At 38.6% G+C, this 18,237-nt stretch overlaps 1 protein-coding gene across 6 annotated transcripts in view; it reads left to right on the forward strand.

Annotated features, from left to right (window-relative positions):
* Window positions 1–18,237, forward strand: part of PLPPR1 (phospholipid phosphatase related 1) — a 646,134-nt gene that overhangs the window by 219,550 nt on the left and 408,347 nt on the right. The window contains exon 3 of one of the 6 annotated variants that reach the window (XM_081572982.1): window positions 13,514–13,635. The exons of the other annotated variants lie outside the window; for them this stretch is intronic. The gene's annotated coding sequence lies outside the window, so the exon portion shown is untranslated. The remainder of the gene's footprint in view (window positions 1–13,513; window positions 13,636–18,237) is intronic. 6 annotated transcript variants of the gene reach the window in all.

Below are 18,237 nucleotides of genomic sequence, written 5' to 3' on the forward strand. Positions count from 1 at the left end.
ATAGGAATAGAAACAGGGAAGACTTCTTCAAAAAGGTGATATTTAGCCTGAGATCTAAAAGGATGAAAAGGAGCTAGCCACATGAAAAGCCAAAATGTGTCTGTTCCCAGTACAGAGATGTCTAGGAAATGCCAGAATCCCGCATGATCAAACAAAGTGAGCAGTGGAAACGTGAGATGAAGTTAGAAAGGTAGGCAGAGGACAGGTCACATAGGACATTGTAGTATTTAATTTTCAATACTATAGAAAGCCACTAAAATATTTTAATCAGAGCAGTGACAGGATTTAAACTACCATAGGAAGCCAATAAAGCATTTTAATGGGCAAATGACGGAATCCAATTTTAAATGATCATTCTTGCTATTACAAGGAGATTGAATTTTAAGTGGACAGAAGTAAAGGAGGACTAAGTCAGAAGAGTCAGGAGTCAGCCTGTAGTCATCCAGAAGAAAGGCTTGGGTTGGACCATAGTATTAGCAGTGGAGATGGAGAGAAGTGATAGATTTAGGATACATTTTGGAAGTGTACTCACATAGAATGCTGTGGGATTCAATATAGGAACTTAGAGAAAAATCGAGTTGAGTCCCAAGCGGAGAACTGAGAAGTATAAATAAGGCAGGTGTAGCAGGATATGGCAGGTTGTTGCATGTGGGTGAACAGAGATAGGAAAGAGCAACATCCAGCTGGTTAGTTGCTGGGGCCCTTGGGTAGACTGTGGTGCCACTCACTGACAAGAAACAGTAGAGAGGTTTAAGCTTGGTTGCAAAGACTGTGAATGTAAAGTTTTCCCCTCTGCAGCTTTTATTTTCAAATTATAAAATAGAAATTTCTGTTAGAAATTATGTTCAGTAAAAACCTTAGGAATTTGTTAATGTTGAATTTGCCTGTGATCGAGAGTGACCACAATTGCCGTGATTAGTACTACAAAGGCCAGCAAAACCTACTCTTTGTGGAGAAGCTTTCATCATCTTGTGAGTTTCTGGAGGTCCATCTAACAGATTAGCCTGTCCTTTATGAGGGGAAAAGTGAAAGACCAAAGTTGGAGTGGTCCATTCCTTTGAGATCAAAATACTTTAGAAAGAATCTTATGAGGAAGGACCTTTCCATGAGAGAATGTGTCTGGCTGTGCTCTTGAGGTTCTCTTGTCAGCAGTCTGACTAAGCAGGCAGTGAAAAGAAACTTCTGTATTTGTGTGTGACCTGTGAGCATGTGTAACAAATGACTTTGTACATCTTGGGAACATTTGGAATGCCTGAGTGTCTGCATGTGACATTTAAATGTGAGTAACACTTGAGTGAGTCTCAGAATTAGCTGAATTCAATAAATGCTTTAATCAATATGCTGTGGTATTTATAACTAGTATTGTCGTCATCCTAAATCTCTAGGTGATTATGTCCTGTAATACACCATTCCTATGCTTTTCTTCACATGTTTTTGCTGCAGATCTCCTCATCTGGAAGCAATTTCTTTTTCTTTGCATTTTCATAGTATTCAGTTTGTATATTCCTTATGAGGTACATTGTATTTTGACTTTAGTGATGGAGGCAAATTTGTCTGCATGTCATTTTCCCTCGAAGATGTAACAACTGTCAGACTCAGTCCACAAAGATTCCTGATGAATTCCTAGGAGCCTATCCCTGGGTGGCTCATAAATTCCCACTGGCTGTTATTAAAGTCTTTGTAGTTTTGAGACAGGAAGGAAACAGGGCACAACCTTTAACAGAATGACATAGCCCATAGAGACACAACATAAACTGATCAGAACCAAAGGTCCAAGATGTCAGACAAGTTGACTTCCACATAGACCTTGAGCCTCCGTGTATGCTCAGTGTAACACATCAGAATGCTAAACGACACACCCACAGGTGCCAGGACCATAAAGGTCAAAAAGTGAGCAGTGGCCCAATTCTTGGAAATCCCCACATCTTCCCCAAATCCCTGGAGTACTCTTCCCACTCATTAGCCTATGTAATTACCCAGCACACATCAAAACTGACAGTCACCATACCCTGTTGCCTCTCTTGCCTTCTGAGGTGGCCCACACTCTGTCTATGGAATGTGTTTCCTCCATGAGTAAACTTTCTTTCACTTTACTATGACTTGCTCTTGAATTCTTTCCTATGGAAAGCCAAGAACTCACACTTGGCAGCCATCCCAAGGACTCAGACGTGACCTGGGATATGACCACTCTCTTGCACTCCACTCTCTTTCCTACAATAGTTTCTGGAGTCTGATCTCCATTTCACCACCTGGAAATCTTGATAACCTTCTCTTGCTCTGACCCAGCTACTTGTAGAAGGCCTGTTGATTCCAAAGAGGGCCATTATACTCACTCAGCCTTTTTAACCCTCCTTGGATGTCTGGAATATAAAGCTTATATCCTTGAATCAACACAGGAAGATGATCTATAGGCCCCCACAGTATCTTATTTCTAATAGTCCTTTCCAAGTCTGGTATTCCATATCCTATGAATGATTTCCAAGTAAGGATCTTGTTTTTTCAGGTTTTTTTTTATTGTGATAAAAAATACACAATTTAAAATTGATCATCTGAGCCATTCTGTGTGAATATTGAATATATTCATATTCAACTATCGTGACCATCCATCTCTAGAATTCATCTTGCAAAACTGAAATACAGTACCTGTTACACAGTAACTCCCTATTCCCCTACCCACCAGCCTCTAACAACTACCATTCTTTCTGTCTCTATGTATTTCACTACTATAAAAAATATATAAATGAAATCAAATAGTGTCTGTCTTATTATAACTGGCTTATTTCACTTAGCATAACGTCTTTGAAGTTTATCCATGTTGTAGCATGTGTCAGAATTTCTTTTTAAAGCCAAATGATATTCCATTGTATGTATATACCATATTTTGTTTATCTAATTATCCATCAGTAGACGAGTGGGTTACTTCCTTGTTTCAGCTATTGTAAATAATGCTGCTATGAATGGTGTATACTTACATTCTTTTTTATTTTAGGTTTGCTTCTTTTTTATCCATAGCATTTCCTAAGAGACTGGATTTATTCTATTTTGATCTCTGTCAATAAGACCCTGAGAAGAGGATTTGTGTATAAGTGATTGGTTAAGGAAGTACTCCCAGGAGACTTAGTAAGGCACTGGAGAGAGTAGAACTGGGATGAAGACAGAAGCATCCATGTGTGCAATTTTGCGGAATCCCACAGAAGGTAGCATCAGCTTGATCCCCCAGGAAAACTTTGGAATGTAAATTATGCTTCGGTGCTTTTCCCCAAAGCAAGAGGGCTGAGTTTCATACTTCTGTATCCTTAGTCATCCTCTTTGGAGATGTAAACTAGGCACTTCTGGATTTCTGTGTGCTTGGGCAAAGTGGATCTAGCAGTCCCAGAGAAGTTCTGCAAATTAAGATTGCAAGTCTGGACTGCTGGAAGCCAAAGCACACCAGAGCTGGGAGAGGGGTACACAGAGAGAGCTGAGGGGTCTGGGAGGGTCTGGGTAGAGCACCAGCAACATCCACTTGTGCTTCTCACTGGGAGTTTGTGTTCCAGTGTCTTGGGCATGAACCATCACTTACAATACCCTTTCCACAGCCTTTCCAGGATGCCCATTGAGAATTCATAAAAATCTGACTCCTAGTCACCTTCTCCAGTATGCCAGCATTTCTAAACATCACTGTATAAGTCATCTGGGAATAGCAGTTATGTATATTCAGTTCTGAGACTGCAGCCTCTTGACAGTGCACCCTGAATTCGAATGAATTTCTGCTTTTCCAGGCATAGGATCAATTAAATGAATAACGCATGAGGGAAGCCCCAAACAAAAGCAAAATTAGGAGGAAAAATTACACGGTGTGTGCTTACTGGACTGGAGGTCACTTTCCTTAGTTGTATTTCTCACTTTGAAATCTGGCATTAAGGAAAACAACTTTCCTGGGGGCTCTAGGCACATTCTGCTCCACCCAGGTGAGAGCTCCTTAAGCAAATGATCTGGTCATACTGGGGACTTTTCTTGATACTCAGGACTGTGAAACCATAGGTCTGATTTTCTAAAGTACTCCTTAGATGATCATTATTATCTTTGCAAGCCTTCCTGCTCCCTTTGAAATTAGTTTTGAAGGTTGTTCACAAAGTTGTAAGACTGATTTTCCTTTTACCAGTTGTGGAAGGAGAACATTTGGGGGCTATATGGCAGACAAGGGACATTGTTAATGTTATTTTACAAACTCATATATGTAACCTTGATTATAGGAGTACACATTTATATCAGTGTCCAGGTTCCAGGGACTTCCTGCTGCTGGCAGTTCTGCATGGAGGGGAAGATGTTATTAAAACCCACAAATCCCTACTGTGAACATAACTTTTAATTTGACAGTCATAAAAGTCATCAACTATAACCATAACCACCATTTTAAAGATAGAGGAAGTGAGGCAGAGAAAGGTAATGGCATTTCACTGGAGCTATATTAATACAGTGGTAGATCTTGCCATTAGCTGTAACTTACTCATTTTCAGTCAAAAATAAATTTCTTTCATGGAACATGATTATTATTGATTAGCAATATGCTTTAACTTTCCTGGAAAAAGTGTTTCCTTTCTAGTCTCCATTCTTTCTGTTCGCCCAATAAATTTTAGTTAATCCAAATGAATTTTGAAACTCAGTGGTGAGATTGTGCTTTATGCTACTGGAGCCTAAGAATCTTTGACTTTTGTCGTTCAGGATATGGAAATAGACTGGCACTGAGTGAACCTGAAATCAGATTTAGAGTCAACCTTTACATGACTCCTCTGTACCTTGATCTTGTCCATCTTCCTAAGTATTGCTCAACTTAATCCACACAGTACTCTTACGAGACGAGGTATTGCTCCCAGTTTTACAGTTGAATCTGACAGTTGGTCTTGGTAACAGATACAATATATAATTGTTTTTTATTATTTATGTATTTTTGCACTGGGTTTTCATTGCAGCGACGGGGGCTACTCTTTATTGCACCATGCAGGTTTCTCATTGCTGTGGTTTCTCTTGTTCCAGAGCACAGGCTCTAGGCAGTAGCTGTGGCTTGCGGGCTTAGTTGCCCTGCGGCACGTGGGATCTTCCTGGACCAGGGGTGGAACTCATGTACCCTGCATTGGCAAGTGGATTGTTAACCACTGGACCACCAAGAAAGTCCTACTATCATTTTATCTAGTATCCAGCAACATGTTTCTCCTAAGTCCCAAGATCATGTGGAATTTCTCATAAGAACCGCATTACTGGTACTCAATGATACTTTGTTAAATGGGTAAAAAAAGATTAATAAAAGTGATGAGCTGATATTAAAAAGTCACTAAATATTATGACTATTACAAGCAGTAATTATAGGATTGGGGAATTTCTCAACATATATTTTGGAGAACAAGGGAAGGTAGGAATAAGTGGAGATTATGGGAAAAGAAATCAGACCTTGGCAGGGCATTCTTGTTAGCTCTTGCCAGTGTAACTGAAGTTACCAGTGGAATGTAACAACAGAGTAACTGATAATAAATAAGCACAATGCATGGTATATAATAATAAAGTTGTATTTTAGAGTCCTAGTGCCTCTTATAAAGAGAATTCTCACTGAATGAATACCCTAGTAGGACCCATTGCTTTTCTTGTTACCCTTCGGTAATAACATAGCCCTCAGGTCAGTTTAATACATAAAACACACTTCAATAATTAAAATATCAAAAAAAAAAAAAAATAATTAAAATATCTGGTCTGCTATTGTACTAAAAACCTCATACTTCAATCTTGAAATATTAAAACGACATACTTCAACCTTGATTTAAAGGTGAGACTTTTCTTCCTCTCCAATTTGGTCTTTTTAAAGCAGAAAATCTGTAGTTGGAGAAGAGGAACATGTGCTGAGTTTCTTTCATTCCCCACTTAGCACATGTACTCACATTTTTCTTACTTTAGTTTCTGAACACTGCGGATTGGACCACAAGGAGGGACATGAGATCAGAGAAGCAATAAAGTTCTTATTAATTGACTAGCACTGTCCCATTGATCTAGCATAGCATCACATAATATAGGCATAAAGTTGACTCTTACACTCATGGACACCTTTATGGATTCGTTCATGACTCATTTTCCCTATTGCAAGAAATTTCTCCCTTTTAGTTCCCATGAGGAGGACAAATGCATGGCTGATAGCTCGCTTCTTTGATACCTAGGTTTCTGGCAATACCTGGATCTTCTATCAGCCAACTTTCAATAAAGGTTTCTACATTAAGTATTTTGAGCAGTAATAGGTTTAATACATGGAATTATTGCTTTAAAAATTGTTGCAAGCATTGATAGAGAAGATTCTAGGCTGAATGTTTAGGAATGACCATCAAAAAAGAAAAAAAAAGAACTGGCCCACCCAGAGAACAGCTACCTCTGATATCATTACTGGGGCTGTGGCAGAATTGATCAACTGCTGCCATTGATTACTGAAAATATCTTTGGGAACACAGGCAGTTAGAACACGGACATCATAGCTTTGACCATGGGTCAGCTAAGCAAAGCATAACATCACTGCTGCTGCTTCAGCCACCTCCACTGTGTCTCATCAACAAGGTAACTGGAGCATGGACACTGTTCCAGAGAAAACTCATATTCCCATGACTGTGCTTTCCAGCTGAAACATCCAAGTAAGGCATAGGGAAATGGATTCTGCTTTACTCCTGCTTTCCAAACCTCAAACACATGTTCCTTATTGTCAGAAACAAATTTATATACAGAAATATAGCTCTAAGGGAGTCTGGGAGCCGATTTTAGCTTTCTCATTTTTTTAATCCATGTGTGTACGTGTGTATTATTTATTTAACCCAAGCTTTATTAGGTATAACTAAGAAATAAAACTGATATGCATATTTTAATATGCATATACAGTGTGAAATTATGATCACAGTCAAACTAATTAACATATCCATCACCTAACATATTACCCCCCACTTTTTTGTTGTTGTGAAGAGAACACTTGAGATCTATTTTTCTTAGCAAATTTCAAGTGTACAATTATTATTAATTATAGTGACCATGATGAACATAAGTTTTAGGTTTCCAAAACTTATTTATCTCAAACTGAAAGTTTGTATCTTTGATCAGCATTTCCTCCTTCCCTCATGCCCAGGCTCTGGTAATCACTATTTCTACTCTCTGAAGACAATAAAATATTGATGAAAGAAATTGAAGAAGATGCGAAAAATGGAGAGATAATCTGTATTCATGGATGGGAAGAATTAATATTGTTAAAATGTTCATTGTACCCAAAGTGATGTACAGATTCAGTGCAATTCATATTAAAATTCAGTGGCATTTTCCACAGAAAGAGAAAAAATAATCCTTAAATTCATATAGAACCACAAAAAACCCTGACTAGCTAAAGAAGTCTTGAGCAAGAAAAACAAAGCTGGAGACATCACATATCCTGATTTCCAGCTATAGATTACAGTGCTATAGTAATCAAAAGAGTTTCAGTTCAGTTTAGTTCAGTTGCTTAGTCGCATCTGAGTCTTTGCGATCCCAAGGAATGCAGTACTCCAGGCTTCCCTGTCCAACACCAACTCCTGGAGCTTACTCAAACTCATGTCCACGGAGTCAGTGATGCCATCCAACCATCTCATCCTCTGTCATTCCCTTCTCCTCCCATCTTCAATCATTCCCAGCATCAGGGTCTTTTCCAGTGAGTCAGTTTTTCGCATCAGGTGGCTAAATTATTGGAACTTCAGCTTCAGCATCAGTCCTTCCAATGAATATTCAGGACTGATTTCCTTCAGGATGGACTGGTTTGATCTCCTTGCTGTCCAAGGAACTCTCAAGAGTCTTCTCCAACACCGCAGTTCAAAAGCATCAATTCTTTGGTGCTCAGCTTTCTTTATAGTCCAACTCTCACATCCATACATGACTACTGGAAAAACCATTGCTTTGATTACATGGACCTTTGTTGGCAAAGTAATGTCTCTGCTTTTTAATATGCTGTATAGGTTGGTCATAACTTTTCTTCCAAGGAGCAAGCGTCTTTTAATTTCATGGCTGCAGTCACCATCTGCAGTGATTTTGGAACCCCCCAAAATAAAGTCTGCCACTGTTTCCACTGTTTCCCCATCTATTTGCCATGAAGTGGTGGGACCAGATGCCATGATCTTAGTTTTCTGAATGTTGAGTTTTAAGTCAACTTTTTCACTCTCCTCTTTCACTTTCATCAAGAGGCTCTTTAGTTCTTCTTCATTTTCTGCCATAAGTGTGGTATCATCTGCGTATCTGAGGTTATTGATATTTCTCCTGACAATCTTGATTCTAGCTTGTGCTTCATCCAGTTTGGCATTTCTCATGATGTACTCTGCATATAAGTTAAATAAGCAGGGTGACAATATACAGCCTTGACGTACTTCTTTCCTGATTTGGAACCAGTCTGTTGTTCCATGTCCAGTTCTAACTGTTGCTTCTTGACCAGCATACAGATTTCTCAGGAGGCAGGTCAGATAGTCTGGTATTCCCATCTCTTTCAGAATTTTCCACAGTTTGTTGTGATCCACACAGTCAAAGGCTTTGGCATAGTAAATGTGGCAAAAGTAGACATTTTTTTTGAACTCTCTTGCTTTTTCAATAATCCAGCAGATGTTGGCAATGTGATCTCTGGTTCCTCTGCCTTTTCTAAATCCAGCTTGAACATCTGGAAGTTCATGGTTCATGTACTGTTGAAGCCTGGCTTGGAGAATTTTGAGCATTACTTTGCTAGCGTGTGAGATGAGTGCAATTGTGGGGTAGTTTGAGCATTCTTTGGCATTGCCTGTCTTTGGGATTGGAATGAAAACTGACCTTTTCCAGTCTTGTGGTCACTACTGAGTTTTCCAAATTTGCTGGCATATTAGTGCAGCACTTTCACAGCATCATCTTTTAGGATTTGAAATAGCTCAACTGGAATTCCATCACTTTCACTAGCTTTGCTTATAGTGATGCTTCCTAAGGCCCACTTGACTTCACATTCCAGGATGTCTGATTCTAGGTGATTGATCACACCATCGTGGTTATCTGGGTCATGAAGATCTTTTTTGGATAGTTCTTCTGTGTATTCTTGCCACCTCTTCTTAATGTCTTCTGCTTCTGTTAGGTCCATACCGTTTCTGTCCTTTATTGTGCCCATCTTTGCATGAAATGTTCCCTTAGTATCTCTAATTTCCTTAAAGAGATCTCTAGTCTTTCCCATCTATTGTTCTCCTCTATTTCTTTGCATTGATCCCTGAGGAAGGCTTTCTTATCTCTCCTTGCTATTCTTTGGAACTCTGCATTCAAATGGGTGTATCTTTCCTTTTCTCCTTTCCCTTTTGCTTCTCTTCTTTTCACAGCTCTTTTTAAGGCCTCCTCAGGCAACCATTTTGCCTTTTTGTATTTCTTTTTCTTGGGGATGGTTTTGATCACTGCTTTCTATACAATGACATGAACCTCTGTCCATAATTCTTCAGGCACTCTGTCTCTCATATCTAACCCCTTGAATCTATTTCTCACTTCCACTGTATAATTGTAAGGAATTTGATTTAGGTCATACCTGAATGGTCTAGTGGTTTTCCCTACTTTCTTCAATATCAGTCTGAATTTGGCAATAAGGAGTTCATGATCTGAGCCACAGTCAGCTCTTGTTTTTGCTGACTGTATAGAGCTTCTCCACCTTTGGCTGCAAAGAATATAATCAATCTGATTTTGGTGTTGACCATCTGGTGATGTCCATGTGTAGAGTCTTCTCTGGTGTTGTTGGAAGAGGGTGTTTGCTATGACCAGTGGGTTCTCTTGGCAAAACTCTATTAGCCTTTGCCCTGCTTCATTCTGTACTCCAAGGCCAAATTTGCCTGTTACTCCAGGTATTCTTGACTTCCTACTTTTGCATTCCAGTCCTTATAATGAAAAGGACATCTTTTTTGGGTGTTAGTTCTAGAAGGTCTTGTAGGTCTTTATAGAAACATTCAAATTCAACTTCTTCACATTACTGGTCAGGGCATAGATTTGGATTACTTTGATATTGAATGGTTTGCCTCGGATACAGAGATCATTCTGTCATTTTTGAGATTGCATTCAAGTACTGCATTTCAGACTCTTTTGTTGACTATGATGGCTACTCCATTTCTTCTAAGGGATTCCTGCCCACAGTAGTAGATATAATGGTCATCTGAGTTAAATTCACCCATTCAGTCCATTTTAGTTCACTGATCCCTAAAATTCCTAAATTCAAAAAAAAATTTTTTAACAACAAAGTTAGGTAAATTTGATCTGAAATTTATCTGAATTTACGGCTTAAGGACTCATGTAAAGTCCTGGTTTATAGCCTTTTCCAGTTTTCCAAAAGAGTTTGGTATTGGTATGAATACAGTAAAAATATTTAATGACAAAAGACCCGATGCAGTCCCCCTAAGAATGGAAACAAAGAAAGGATGCTATAGCTGGAGGTGTAGTGCTACATCTCAAAGTGACAACAGCACCTCTTGAGTGTTGTGAGAGGCTGAAGAAATGCACGGAAATGTAGATTCTTGTATATTCATGGGACTGTGTCTCCTTTAGATTTCCAAAAGGAAACAGATGACACAACCACATTAGGATAATTTGATCAGAAATTTATCTGAATTTTTGGCTTAAGGTCATGCAAAGTCCTGATTTGTAGCCAAGGCCAATTTTCATGATGTAAATACGAGATGATTTCAAACTGAAAGTACCAGAATTGTTTAGATTCCCCAGTATGTAACTTTTTTTTCTACCACGCTCTTTTCCTTTCTAGGAGTTTTGGGCTCTTTGGGATTGGGAGAAGGCTGGAGAAACTAATGGCAGTGAGGTCATGAGTGAGTAAGTCCACTCTTCCGCCCTTTCTTCTTCCATCGCCCCGTCTAATCTCTAGGACCTGCTGCTATGTCTGTTGCAAGGTGCCAGACTTTCTCTTTCATATTGTTGTATTTTGGGGGCCTCCATGTTCTTATCTTGACTCTTATCTGGCTTTTCTCACGTCTTCTCTCCTCACTGATCCTCTCATTTAAGTCTGCATATCAGATGCCCAGTTGTGGACAGAGTTGCAGTTGTTTTCTCTGAGTCCAGAGAGCAGGGGACCTCTTTAGGGTGTCTGAATATTCCATGAAGGTTAAGCAGTTTTCCAGTATTATTTGACAGCCTTACCCAACAAGTGGTTTGAGAAATTCTGAGGTCTAGAGAAAGTGTCCCAAGGAGTTCATGGTATCAAAAGGAATAATTGTGCCTGCTTAAATTTATGTTAAAGATCAACAGATAAAGTAATTGTTTAAAAAATATCCCTTTAAAAGTGGACATATAGTTCTTGAGTATGTAGTTAGTGCATATCATGAAGATCAAATGAATGTGCTTGAGACTCAGTCACTTAGCCAGACACGGTGAATTGAATATCAACCACCAGCCATGATGGACTTGGCCATCAGTCAGCTGTAAGTTATTTTTATTCATGGTTATAAGAATAAAGTTATTATTAAGGCTAGACAATTATTTAAGACCATGACAAAGGGAACACAGAAACTGCTATATATCAAGTTAATGAAGAATATAAAATATTAATAATTCTTAAATTTTCTTCAATATGAACTTGACCAAATCTGTAAGCTGCATCCACTTGATCAAAATTCTCATGTAGCACATTAGGAGATATAAGAATAATTTAAAAATCATTATTTAAATGGACAACATTAGAAAACTTCATGTATGGGAATAAAGGCTGTTTTTAACAACAGGTGTCACTATTAGAGTTTGCATAAGCAGACAAATGAAGCAAAATATTGAAATACTAATTGGTTTTTTTGCACATTAAGATAAGAATATCAGGTATCCATAATAAAACAGTTTTTAATCTATTTTATGCTGTAATTCATAGTTAAATTTAAATTTAATTATCTTATTGGCTCCCAAGTATCAAAATAGCATATTTTAAAAATTACACTTTTTTTTTACATAATTAATCTACATTTATGGGCTTCGTAGGTGGCACTAGTGGTAAAGAACCTGTGTGCCAGTGCAGGAGGCCTAAGAGATGAGGGTTCAATCCCTGGACTAGAAAGATACCCTGGAGAGGGCACGGCAGCCCACTCCACTATTCTTACCTGGAGAATCCTATGGACAGAGGAGCCTGGTGGGCTATAGTCCATGGGGTTGCAAAGAGCTGGACATGACTGAGTGACTTTCACTTTCAGTCTATATTTATTAGCATGTAAAATGTCAAAACTTGTTTCTCTACATGGTGGATATATATTATATGTAAATGTACAATTTGTTGAAGATTGCATTTAAATGGGATTTATAATGCACTGTATTTTCAACCTAAAATCATATCATTATAACATACAATGCAAAAAATTGGCAGACCCATTGTCTAACGGACTGAAGACATTCTGCCTCTGTACTGTTGAATGTGGTAGCAACCAGCTGCATGCAGTTATTGCAATTTAAATTAGTTAAAGTGAAATAAAATAAACAGTTTAGTTTCCCATTTACACTAGCAACATCCCAGCTGCTCAGTAGTGTGTGTAACTGGTGGCTATCATTTTGGATGGTGCAGTTGTATGATATTTGCATCATTGTTCACAGAAAAGTCTGACAGTGTTGAGCTATACTATTTATTGTGAAAGGAATTTGTTAAAATAGTAGGAAAGACTACTTTATGTGTTAAAATTATCCTTGCTAATGTCTCTTCCATGATAATAATTTAGAGAGTAGGATATTTTTGTCTGACCAGGAATGATTCATGCTGAATGCTAAATACATACAAATACACTTATTGTGGGCTTCCCAGGTGGCACTAGTGGTAAAGCACCCACCTGCCAATGCAGGAGACTAAGAGACGCGGGTTCAGTCCCTGGGTCAGGAAGATCCCCTGGGGCAAGGCATGACAACCCACTCCAATATTCTTGCCTGGAGAATCCCATGGACAGAGGAGCCTGGTAGGCTACAGTCCACGGGGTTGCAAAGAGTCAGACATGACTTAGAGACTAAACGATAATGTCTATTGACAGTTAATATTATTAGTTATTGATATTAATAGCTAGTGTTTCTTGAACTTACAATGAATTATATGGTTTATCAGAAACCTCTGATTATATACTACTTTTGCATTTTCCTATTTTACAAATGAGGAAGCTGAGGATTGGGGGAGTTAGGCAACTTGCTCAAAAGTCTGATATTTGAACTCAGGAAATCTGTTATGTTTGTATGTTAGGGGTCAGATTCATTCTCCAGCTTTTCTTCTGCTCTAGCTTTAGAATCCGATACAATATGAGCCCATTTAGTAACCTGGTAGTCCCAATTCGACCATCTTGAAAGAAAATGTAACAACTAGTGTTGTGTCAAATAATCCCACAATATATATTATATTAAATGTAGCCAACCTTGAGATGCTGTGTACTGATGGCATCTTGATGGGACAGACCGAAGCTATTGATCAAAGGAACAGACGACACTTGCCTCTTTAGAGTCAGCGTTACATTTGTTTGCAGCTGAAGACAATTATGGATTTCTGTTACAGTGGAGCAGACTGACAATATGCTGTCAGCCAAAGACCTGGAAATCGCATAATTAAACTAGTCGCAACTTGGCATTGAAAAGGAATAAGGCTCCAGCTAAAAGCAGATGCCTCTGGAGTCAAGGGTGAGTACCTCCAGGTGTTACATCATTTTCAGCCCAACATAGTTTTGTAATTTATGTGACTCCAACTCTGTGACAAATGTGAGCTAAGTTTTCAGAGCTGGGGCAGAAATGATGCTATACAGATGGAGGGCTGATGCACAATTTGAAATATTGTCACGTTTGTGTCAATGGCTGAAAAAGTTTCTGCAAGCAGTCAGAACATGTTGCTGCACATGAATCAGATAAAAGCTTGCTGAGTTTCAGTAAAATTCTGCTGGCCATGAAGGTGAAAACCATACTGTCAGAGTTTTTTTTTTTTTGTCATCTATAAGACAAATACTGGGTTTCTTAAGAACTGTGTGTATGACAGAGAAAAAGAGAGAGAGAAATAGATTCATAATGCTGTAAGAAAAATAAATTTTGCAAACAGAGGATCGTAAGTCTGTGGGTATATATGTATATTGGCTGTACTCTCTCAGTGGCAAAAGTCAGAAGCAGTTCAGGCTGGTTTTAGCCAAGAAGCTCACATTGGAATCTACCGATTCCTGTAGCTGGTATTTTCAAGACGTCAAGCTATATTTAGGCATGGCTGAATTATGAGATTAGATTGATATTAAGAAGCTTTCTCTTTTTCTAAATCTACATTCTTCTTCTGAATTAATTCTAAGGAAGACTCTCTTCATACGGCCACAAAGCTGTCCTTAACCACATCCTCTTAAATGGTTCTTGTTGTTCAGTCACTTGGTTGTGTCCAACACTTTTCGACCCCATGGACTGCAGTGCACTAGGCTAACCTGTCCTTCACCATCTCCTGATTCTTAACTTCTAGATGGTTCTTAGCCTCTATAATCTAATAGTTCAGAAGAAGTTCCATGGAGGCCTCTGATTAGTCTGATGTGGGTCATCTGGTTATCCTGAATCATATTTGAACTAAAATGAAAGGGATGGACATTGAGATTGACCAGGCTCGATTATGTGCTCACCTCTGAAAAGAGAAGGTAGAGACCACCCTCCTCATACCACATAGTCTGAGAATAGAGGAGAGACGTTTCCTAAAATGAAAAATGGGTTTCTTATAGCAGCTGAATAAACAGATGGTCATGACTTGTGTATATGTGTTGTGTTGTGTTCTATTGTTTAAGACCAAACTCTAGCCAGAGTTCATCTGTGACATTATGAAATTCAAGTACCATTTATAACTTTGTGAGAAAAAATTAAAATATCTTTGTGAATTCATATATGACAGCCAGTCCTAAAGTAAATTATCATTCATTTTGTACAGCAGTAACTTAGAATATAATAAAATTTAATAGAATATAAATTTAACATTAATTTAATATAATATAATGATAACAAGCAGAGACATTACTTTGCAAACAAAAGTCCATCTAGTCAAAGCTATGGTTTCTCAAGTAGTCATGTATGGATGTGAGATATGGACCATAAAGAAAGCTGAGCACTGAAGAATTGATGCTTTTGAACTGTGGTGTTGAAAAGACTGTTGAGAGTCCCTTGGACTGCAAGGAGATCCAACCAGTCAATCCTAAAGGAAATCAGTCCTGAATATTCATTAGAGGGACTGATCCTGAAGCTGAAACTCCAATACTTTGGTCACCTGATGTGAAGAACTGACTCATTGGAAAAGACCCTGATGCTGGGAAAGATTGAAGGCAGGAAGAGAGGGGGACGACAGAGGACGAGATGGTTGGATGTGTCACGAATTTGATGGATGAGAGTTTGAGCAAGCTGTGGGAGTTGGTGGTGGACAGGGAAGCCTGGCATGCTACAATCCATGGGGTCGCAAAGAGTCAGACACGACTGAGTGACTGAACTGAACTGAACTTAAATTATAATAAATTAGTTAACTTTGATAACATTAATATAAGGCTTAGATGGTCAATATTCTTCAATAAATATTTGTTGACTTCTAAATGAATATATAAACAAAATCTAATTAGTTTTTCTCTATTATCTCATGCTCTTAAAAGAATATTTTTTTTTTGTAAAATACTTGAGTTATTTGCCAGTGTGAAATAAAACTAGACCAATGATGATTAGATAATAAGTGTATCTTATTTGCCTCCCATAGTCTTTCAGTTATTGAGCTCATGAGAAGAAACACTGCTTTTCCAAATAAGGAAGGGATTCTTGGTGAATAGAATTAGGATTCACTTAAATAATAAGATATGAACAAAGATAACTGATGGTGATCTAAATGTCTAATTTTCCTTGAATAAGGAATTATTTTGCAGCATTCTTCAAACTAAATCCAGAAAATTTCATGCTAATTATGCTTGGAATGTGAATTTTGATGTGATTTTAGGAGCTACTGCATCTTTATTCTGTATCATGCGTCTTTCAAATGGCAATCATAAAACTTTGAGAGATTTTCAATGTAGGATCTTATTTCAGAAATCAACAGCATCCAGAACTATGGCTCATCGGAAAAGAAAATTCATATTATGCTATTATTTAGGTTATTGAATTGAAATGAAATAGTGTTCGCTTCCCTTAAATATACTCTCTTTATTAGAGAAAATAGTAAGTGCACAGCCATAGAATTGTCTTTTAAAAGTTCCCTGTTAAAAGATCATACCACTGTGACCTTCCACACTCCTTTCTATTTATTGCTTTTGATTGTTGATCATAGGATAATTTGCTCCTCAAATTACCCTATGATCTTTAGTGAGATGAAGTTGCTACTGTGTAAAATTTGGTATCCCAAATGGTATGTGAGCTGATGAAACAGGCAAATCTTCCAGAAGGTGGATTACATTTTCCCTCTCAGGCAGCATTCCATAGGAGCACTGCATGACTATTTTATTTAGGCTCCTTCAAAGGCTGTCCACAGTATTCTTTCCACCTTGATCCTAGCCTGTCATCACACTTGTATATACAAAATCTCAAAATATCAGCCAGGGCTGCCCACTTCCTTACATGGAGAGTGCTCTGAAATGCCTCCATGGTTCCTGCCTCTGCTCCTTTCTGGCCTTGGGTCTAATTGTACAATTGCCTCTCTGATTCCGTTCTCTTCATTCTTTTCAATGCTTTGCGGCATGCAACTAAAACTGCAGTGGCAGACAGCAGCCTTTGAAATTTATTAACGTCTTTAGGGTATTAAGTATTTTCATCTTAGACTATTGTAAGACTATGTAAAAGGCAAGGCAATCAAGGGGCAAGAACTTGAGATACTTAAAAACTCAAAATTGAGATTAGAATAATAAAGAACTGACAAGAAATGAGGGGGCAGTGGAAGGAGAAAAAGTGTGTATCACAAACCAGGTTTTACAAGTATTAATTCTGTGGAGACTCTACGATGGCATGGGCAGAATCGGAGTGAAAGTGTTAGTTGCTCAGCGATGTCTGACTCTGTGACCCCATGGACTGTAGCCCATCAGGCCCCTCTGTCCATGGAATCCCCAGGAAAGAATACTGGAGTGGGTTGTCATGCCCTTCTCCAGGGGATCTTCCTGACCCAGGAATCGAACCCAAGTCTCCTGCATTGCAGGTAGATTCTTTACCATCTGGGAGGATAGTTCAATTAGCAAGCTGTGCTGAAAGCCAGTGTCAGGAATTAGCAGACAAATGTGATGGGGGTCCCACTGGAGAAGTGCCAAAGGCCATCAGAGCCAGGATGAACTTGGCTCAGAGAGCCAGCCAGGTTAGTGTTGGAACTAAGACTTCATCCCAGCTGGTTATTTTTAATTTTTTAAATTTTATTAATGTATATTTATTTATTTGTGCTGTGTGTCTTCCTGGGTATTATTTCCCCAACTAGCAATTGAACCCTGGCCCTTGGCAGTGAAAGTGCAGAGTCATAACCACTGGAATGCCAGGGAATTCCCATTCTGCATTGTATACACACGTGGTGCAGACCTTTCTGCCCTCACCTCTTAAGCAAGTGCGTATCTGTTCTTTGACAGTGTGATAATTGAACCAGCAACTAATGTATCCAGTTGCAATGGAAACCAACTAAAACTTCTCTGTTCTGTTCATAAGGATATTAGGAGAGGCTTTATCAAATGCTCTGCTTATCTCCAGAGAGTCCATGCCTCATATTATCTAACCCAACGTATTTACTTGTCAGGATGACTTTTTTTACTGGAGAACTAATGTTTGTCTCTAGTGATTGCAATGATCAGTTTTATATTGTAGTGTTCTTCTTTGAATACTGGAATTTGTTCCACTGCGTGTGTCCCAGCATCTTTTTTACTCTGTGACTAACCTGTGACTCATCAGAGGTTAGTGAAATTAGCTGGTTGTCTAATTCAGCATCCATGAATATAATATATCCAGGCTAGAAGATGTAGGGTAATATAATGCAATCGATGTTTACTTATGATTTATTTATTTGATTTTATTCATATTAAAAATTGGTCCAAGAAGATAAATGGAATATGCTGCTGCTAAGTCACTTCGGTCATGTCCGACTCTGTGTGACCCCACAGACAGAAGCCCACCAGGCTCCCCCGTCCCTGGGATTCTCCAGGCAAGAACACTGGAGTGAGTTGCCATTTCCTTCTCCAATGCATGAAAGTGAAAAGTGAAAGTGAAGTCGCTCAGTCGTGTCTGACTCCTAGCGACCCCATGGACTGCAGCCTACCAGGCTCCTCCGTCCATGGG

The sequence above is a fragment of the Giraffa tippelskirchi genome, chromosome 1 (assembly GCF_054371585.1).
Source record: "Giraffa tippelskirchi isolate mGirTip1 chromosome 1, T2T-mGirTip1v1.2.pri, whole genome shotgun sequence".
NCBI classification, from domain to species: domain Eukaryota; kingdom Metazoa; phylum Chordata; class Mammalia; order Artiodactyla; family Giraffidae; genus Giraffa; species Giraffa tippelskirchi.